At 35.6% G+C, this 8,729-nt stretch overlaps 1 pseudogene; it reads right to left on the reverse strand.

Annotated features, from left to right (window-relative positions):
* Positions 1-4,319: 4,319 nt before the first annotated feature.
* On the reverse strand, positions 4,320-5,843 carry LOC149150452 (uncharacterized; annotated as a pseudogene).
* Between the last annotated feature and the right edge of the window lie 2,886 nt (positions 5,844-8,729).

The following is an 8,729-nucleotide window of genomic DNA, read 5'->3' on the forward strand; positions in this document are numbered from 1 at the left end:
TGTTACCTATGTTTGTGCTTCTCAATTTGTTTTCTTCACCACCCAAATGCTGGTGTAGTATTGGGTGGCAGAAACACCTCTTTGGCTACTCACTTTCAATCTTTGACAAGCAAGATGAAATGGCTTTCTACCCCCTCCATTGTTACAACATATGCTATTACAACTGGCTACTCACTTTCAATCTTTGACAAGCAAGATGAAATGGCTTTCTACCCCCTCCATTGTTACAACATATGCTATTACAACATCCATTGTTACAACATTCGATGTTACAACATCCGTTGTTACAACATCCGCTGTTACAACATTTGTTGTTACAACCTCTGTTGTTAAAACATTCGTCGTTTCAAAATTCGTTGTTACAACATCTGTTGTTACAACATTCATTGTTACAACATCTGTTGTTACAACATCTATTGTTACAACATCTGCTTCTCAATCCGTTGTTACCTATGTTTGTGCTTCTCAATTTGTTTTCTTGATCCCCCATGTTGTATCTTTGTAGACAATCCTCAGCTAAAGAACTAAGCCAAAGAATCAATGTGAGGAATTGAGAGGAATTTAGAAGGCTAAACATTCTCCCTGAACATTTAATCATCTAATAATAACAAAGATGTATAGATGAACCTCTATAGTCAACACAAATATATCCAAGTACAACATAGAAGCAACAATATAAAGATTTATGGGTAGTAAATTAAACAGATTGTTCAATTTCTAACTCAGTTGTGAACATAACTTTGTAGAGGGATGTTAGGGAGATTGATACTCAATCTAGCCCTTCCCAATGTCCTATACTATTCTCAAATATACGCAGAAACAAACTATGAAATTACAAGAAGAACTCATAAGTACACAATTGTTGTCATGAATGAAAACCAAAAGCCTTTGATTATATCCAAGTTGAAAGTATTACAACAATATTACAAAAACCCTCTCCAAGTATCAACCTATTCTTATTAAAAAATAAGGTATATATAGAGTGCTTTGCAAAATATCCTATCTCTTAAAAGATTTACATTCAAAGTATTCTTTATCCAAAGCTTTGGATAATGTTTAAACAACTTTTAACCAATGTTGCAAATATCAGCATCGGGATAAATTGGCAAGGGTCCGGAAAACCAATTAATCGTAAAAATCACGAAAATGTTAGTAAAAATCGGCAAACATTGGCAAAATAGAGATACCATCAAAATATTGGCAAAAATCAACTAGGTTAAAAAATCGTGATTTTGAGATAAAATCGAGATGTTATTGAGATGTGTGCAACACTACTTTTAACTAAAAACAGAAAACTGCTCCAAAAATGTCTACAACTATGCTTGATTTTTGCATTCAGGTTCAATGTATTTGAAATTGCTCTGTTCTTGTTGCTCAAAATGCTTAATAGTTGTGATTTGTTGCTAATATGTTGCATTGATAAGCTGAATTTATTGAACAAATTTGACCAACTGCTCCCATTCTTCATCTGTTGGGTAACTGAGATCCATCATATGTCTATATGATTCATCTGCATTAGTATACTTCTCAAAAGAAGGTTTTACTATGAACAAGTGTTTGATTTCGTAGTAGATGAAAAGGTCACCAGTTAACATTTGAAGTAGATTATGACTGCTAATCTCTCCCTTGATTCCAACAAACTTTGTCCTGTCCCCTACCTCTCTCTTCAACAATCTTTCATATTTGTCTTCTGTTACCATCTAGCCATATGAATTCTTAAATGATGGAAGACCTCTCTCTTGCAGAATATAATTTTTTTTGTAGAATTTATTGATTTGAACTAGAATATTTTAACACTTTTCCTTTGTCTTCAACATCAGAGTTTTCTTCATGAGAACTTTTCTAGTCTGAATAATTGATTTTGTTCTGTCTACAATTCCTAGTTCTTCAAGTTCTTCTCTAGACCTTGTCTTTAGAGCTTTTATTATCTGACTTGCTTGTCCAGGTTTATTTCCCAATTGTATTTTGATGTCATTAATAACTTCTTTGGCTCTTTCAATCAACTCCTCTTGTTCTACAATAATCTCCATAGACTGCCAAATATAAGACACAAATGACATAATTTTTATGCAAAATTGTTTTTTGGCTTGTGATCAACATTGAATATTGGTAGGACTACTCAAATATTGTTATAATTGCTTTTACAAATTTGCATTTTTCTTTATTTCCTCGACTAAGGCATTGTCTGATTCATTTTTTTTCATCTTAGCTCTGTCCAAATTTTCTTTCAATCTGCCAATCTCAACATCCTTTAGTTTAAGAGAAGATAATGCCTTGATGAAAACTTGACTAAACTGAGAGGGCAGGGGGGTGAATCAATTTAGTATATTCATGGACATTAAAATTCTTTTCCTTAATCTCATTAACTGAAACATTGCATGAGAAGCTTAACAAATAATGGCCAACATATTGAATATGTGAACAACAAGTAATAAGCTAATCAAAATATCACATCAACACATGATAACAACACATATTGACACCAGATATATGTGGAAACCCATAAAGGGAGAAAACCACGATTTTATTATTGTTGTGATGCAAAGGCAAGCTCCTACTCCTTATTACATCTGATTTTCTGTAGGCTCCAACCTATAGGAGGCTACTACCTCAATTTTCTGCAAGCTGCAACATGCAAGGAAGCTCCAACTCCCATATGTTTTCTGTAGGCTACAACCCATAGGAGGCTCCTACCTCAACCAGATCCAACTAGATATTTATCAAGCCACAACTTGAAAGGAGACTACCATCCCCTAATGCAAACAAGAAACAACAATGTGTTGGTTTACCTAGTCATAAATTTTGCATGTCTCCCTCTTCATTTCTGCATGTTCTTCCCTTCAAATCTGCATCACATACGCTTCAAATGTGCTAGGTAACTAATGCATAATAGCTCAATCAGCTCTCTCACATTCTTCCATTCTCTAACATCTTTAATGCCTTCCAAAACCACATATTTGATAAAGGTAGATTGCTCGTTGTTCGTATCCCACATAGGAATATGAAGTGAATAGGCTTGACTCTTTGCCTTCCACTCATTCATTTCCAAACTCTTCATATCTTGAATATTAGAACACAAAAATAAATAATCCATCCAATATTAATTTCAGCCACATGTAATCATTAAATGCATCAAACTAATGCCAACATCAAGTATCAATATTTATCATTAATCCATCACAACAATCTTTGCAAAATCTTTGCCTTTGCCTTGGAGTCTTGTCTTTACATCAGATCAATTCAGCTCAATCAACAATTTTACATCACAACAAATTCTTCAATATAGTAATCTATGCAACATTATCTAAACATTTCAATGTATCACAACTCCTCCTCCTTCTTATGCTCCTTTGCCTTCTTTTGCTTCTTGCTGCTCCTTGTATTGCTACTGCTCAATTCATTGTTGTTTCTCCTTGCATTGTTTCCACTTTGTTGCTCCTTGCATGGCTACTACTTTGATGCTTGCTGCTCCTTGCATTGTTGTTGCTCCTTATATTGTTGTTTCTCCTCACATTGTTGCTCCTTTGCTTGTTATTCCTCGTGTTTCTCATTTGCCATCAATGACAATATTGCCAACAATCTCCCCCTTTGGAATTGATGGAAACACATTCGTCCTCCCCCTTTTGTCTTAAAAAATATATTATCATTATCGCTCATAACCTCTACTTACCTCCCCCTTTGACATCAATGGAGAGGGGGTTAAAGCTGTATTATATGCCTCCAATCACCATTGGATGGCACCAATGCATTAATTCTCTACAACCTACAACATTTTGTCTTGCACAAACAATATTGACACACTCATTGAATGAACGCCACTACGAATGGCAGATTAGGGCTTCTCTATATTTAACACTGCTTCGAAATGAATGCTGCTCCATATGGTATATAAATTTTGCTTCAAATATGCTTCAAAATGTATTAACATTGCAAGAGTGTTGCAGAACATTGTTGTGAGAACACTATGTAAAATATTGCAAGAATTTATAGGATGAACGCATTGCAGAGCACATTGCAAGAACACTGTTGGGAGAACACTTTGTTAGGCATGGAAATTGTATGTATATAAAAAATAAGCACTAAATAATAATGTCCAAATAAGAAGTTCATTAAGTGAGACTCTTAATACATCCAACATCCAATGGAGTCAATTTTTTTTCCTTTAAATGATGCTTCAACCTTTATCCTTACCATTTTCTTCAACAATAGTTATTTTGATCTACACCACACGATATTCACCCAATAGTTCATAAGCTGTATTGGTCATTTTATCAGAAAAGAAGCCTAGCAAGCTAGTTGTCAAATTTCTTCAGTTGGTTCTAGTTAGAAATAATTATGACAATAGAGCTAATAAAAGGTCCTTGGGGCAATAAATCTATTTTTAGCTTTTGAGTTTTTTCTCCTTTCTCGAAACTCTTTATCACACAATCCCTGTGCTGCTGAATTTGAGATATTCTCCTTTTTTAGGTGATATGAAACACCTGACCAATCAATGTACCATGTAAAATGTGAATAAAATGTTGATATGGGATATCGAAAGTTGTCAACCAACATTTCTATGAATACAAGACCATAGTTATACTGCCCAAAAGAGAGAGGTGATTCCTCTAGAGACAATGCATTGCAAAGTTTGATTTCTACCCTTGTAATGTTCCAGAGGCAAACAACTTCTATTATAGCGCACACAGCCAAACAACCTACAAGCATCAATCCGAATCTGATAGATGCCTCATTGAAAGGTTAACTGCTAAAAATGAATCACAAAGTAACAACAAGATTGAAAAAAACGCTATGATAAAAGGTGAAACATAACCCCAAGAACAATAGAAATGAACAAAAAAATAAACCACGGTTCATCATCCAGTTGAAATTTGAGTTGTATGACTCCAGATCAAACGTCTACTTTCTCAGGTAGTTCCAATACCTTGAAAAGGTAATATCGCTTGCAAGTGGATGAAAAAAGATGGAAACTAGGGATAAACTAATCAGCCTTTTGTGTGCCCTAACAACAACGATAAGTGTCATATTGTCGGAATAGCCCCCATTCTGAAGCCCTGTCACTAAGCCATATCGATTTTTCCTAAAATCATTTGCACGCATCATCATACATCCACCCCAGAGAAAGAATATTCCTCCACCAGTGGCAAAACCCATTAAACAAGTTATATAAAAAATGCAATAACTACCGAAACTCCTAGAAGGTATGTCAATAGGATAGATTGTCTGAATGATTATCTCAGGGCTTCTCTTCATTTCTACCGTAAGAGCGCTAATGGATCCAGGATGAAATCTAACATCATCATCCAAGAATAGTACATACTTGTTGTCTTTATGCATTCTCTCTCCACCTGCCAGCTGGTTATGTATTTTTGGTTGCATGTTGTTGATAATCGAACTACAATAACTTTTGCACCAACTCGATCCTTCCAGTCATAAATTAGTTATGATACAACAGGAAATGTTACATCGTCAGTGCTTTCAACAACAAAAATAAATTCCAAAGGCCCACCATAGAGGGAAACCAGCTAACTTTTCCAGTTATTATAATTGTGTTCACCAAAACCTTTCAAAGGCATCACAACATAAACTCTTGGAAACCTCTTTTGAGCGGAGTATTCAAGGTCATTAATATTTCGATAAAGAAAAACAAGGTTGTTACCAGCCTTTTCTCCATCCTTAATTCGCTTCAACTCGATGGACCTGACATGAGCAGCTGAATCCCAACCAAGAGCAAGTATCAAACAAATGATGCATCCATGGATCTGCACTATAATGGAAAAAGGAATGCAAAAGGCCTCACTGGCATAAGCCAAAACTGCATCCAAAGCCTCCCATCCAGCCATGGCGAATCTTTTCCACGTCGTCCTTGTTTTGGGTCATCCATGCTTTGATTGTTTCCTCCATTTTTGCATTCAGAACTTCAAGTTTATTTTAAACTCATTTAAGAATTCTGAGAAATGGGTCGTTAATAAAGAGATTCAAAACGCCATGACCACCATCGAGGTCAAGTTTTTATCAAGAATCGCCAAATTCTGCTCCCATCAAACTCAATTCAAATACCAACAACCTTCCACTAGCATTATTGTCCTGGAGTGATGTGTACTTTCTATGCTATGAAAGAGAAGTGGACAACCGCCCAACGGTCAAGAAGAAGGGGAAACCTCGTCAATATTTTTTTCTCTCCACCGCTCTAATGCGCCTTCTTGTTCGACATCAACATCTGCAAATAGTTACCCACTATAGAATATCTTAATACACGCAAATCAGTCTACAATTATGAATGATGAAAAGCCTTAATGTACAAACATGCTAAGGCATAGTGCAAGTAGCACACAAGCTACACTTCCTGCTTCTAACTTCTATTGCACAACACTATCTTCAACAATGCATTCTTAGTGCACTCAGTGGCGAGGTTGCCAAAGAAGTGACTTCAATCATTAATACATTGCATCCATTAGTGTGGGCTCGGAGCCTACTGCGGCATGAAACCATCAAGCACCTTAGCAACTTCTCATAGATCATAACAGTGCACACGCCACGTGAGGGTTCACATATTGAACCCAATCCACAATATAAGTCACAACCACTGGTCTTGACCGAACAATGCATGCTCTAGATAAATATGTTGACAATAATAATTTCAGACCCTTATTTCTCACAGTAGCTCATGAAATGATTTCCCCAAAAAATATTAATTCGTGGCACTTTCTCTTCAAAGGAATAGTTGTGTGGAGGAAGTGAGCGCTGAATAATATTCGAATAAACTAATAAACCTCATCCAACCATTTAAGATATATGGACTTTCATTTAGACATTCGATAGGTTGCACTCGACAGATTTTGACTTGAGAATACCTTTCCATTTTTAGATTAGTGGCATATAATATAACATGAGGCCGAGATAATACCACACCAGCTAGACTTTCATTTAGGCACTCGATAATTTGCACTCGACAGATTTTAATTTGAGAATACCTTGCCATTTTTAGATTAGTGGCATATAATATAACATGAGGCCGAGATAATATCACACCAACAAAAGAATAGAATATCAACACAACAGTATAATACATATTTCAGTGCCAATATAACGCCATGCGACCTCAAAGTTTATACTGTTATGCTGTATACATTATATTGTTTTGTGGTTTGCTCGAATTTGTGCCACGCTACGATAGTCGGCTGACTTGGCTCATGTAATCTAACGAAATACTAAATCGATATTTCTTAAACGAGCACCTCGGTAAAGAACTGATGTTGAGATACTCTACTACCTGATTCGATCTCTACTGTTAACAATGGTTGGAAAGGGGCCAATTTGAACCTTCTCATTTTCATTCCCTCATTCCGAACCATAAATGCGTGCTTCCAAGTCCCAATGCCCCTATTAGCGATGGATAACTGGATCGACGAACGATGTTACCAACTTCATATGCGAATAATGATATGTCGCCTATATAATGATATCAATTTGTATTTCATTCAACATATATCATCCACACGTATAGGAGTGTTAACCGTTGCAGACGTTACTATACAACTCATTACAAGGAAAAATAAAATAAATGCACCATCCTGTAATATATGTCCATTGTAGTAAAACTGCCACACTGCATTGGTGAATTATTGTCACTGGAATACTTATCAGTTTCCTGTCAAACACCAAAAACACTTGGCTTCCAGTTATTGCCAAACATAATGAATGAGCTACAAAGTGAATTTGTATCGAATCCTTGTTATTGGTATAATAGTGCTCCTACTGCCCGATTGAATAATGTTTTTATAATCATAATGGGGTTTATTCTTGGGCTGTACTTCTGGCACTAACAGCCACAAAATGTAACGACCATATCGCCCACATCTCCCCCATATCGACCTGCTATTGTAACGTTGTTGGCACAATAATTTTTTTCATCATAATAATCCATGTAACGCACAACAATAACATCTCTGGGTCCACACCTCCACTGTGTCCCTGGTCAAATTTACTGATTTGACAATCATTATTTGAAACTGCTATGAAACTAATATCTGGAATACCGACATTCCTTAGACTTAAAATATTTTGACTCTTTGCTCCATATTAGTGAATCCCTGCATATATGTCAATCATTAAATGTTGTCAGACTTGAGTAACACATTTCTTGCCATTCTACCAGTCTCCAGAGTTTTGTAATTAAAAAAAATCATTATAGGACACTCTTTCCTACCTTTTTTTGTTTTTATATGTGAGTTTTCACCTACTTTGTTAATCATATTTCTCCATCGACTTCTTCCACCATTTTAGCTCAATTCCTTCTGCATTCATGTTTATATTCAATTCCATTTCTCTCAATTTGAAATCTGTTATCTCACTGTTATCAAGCAATTTTTATCTTTATTTTTAATTTTTACTTGACTACCGAGCTGATCATCTTATATGCATCCTCCACTCTTCATAGTTTTAAGAGTTAAAGTACCCTAATTGGTTTGGATTTATGTACTTGTTAACGAATATGTACTTGTTAACGAAACATAAAATCGTTGACAAAAATCATAATATTTGGTTTGAATATTTGGTTCTGTGAATGACATTTGCAGCTTGAGCAACTGGAACCAACATGAAACTTTCCAATGTTCCATCTATATTCTTAGTTTGGAAGTCATCTGAATCGTAGAAAAAAAGTACATGTCTCTTCGGTGTATGTCTTTCGATGTCCTCATAACAGTGATCCTAACTAGCAGACCTAT

This window comes from Pinus tabuliformis, chromosome 9 (genome assembly GCF_031772625.1).
Source record: "Pinus tabuliformis cultivar Carrire ecotype Pingquan chromosome 9, CPIR1, whole genome shotgun sequence".
Taxonomy (NCBI): domain Eukaryota; kingdom Viridiplantae; phylum Streptophyta; class Pinopsida; order Pinales; family Pinaceae; genus Pinus; species Pinus tabuliformis.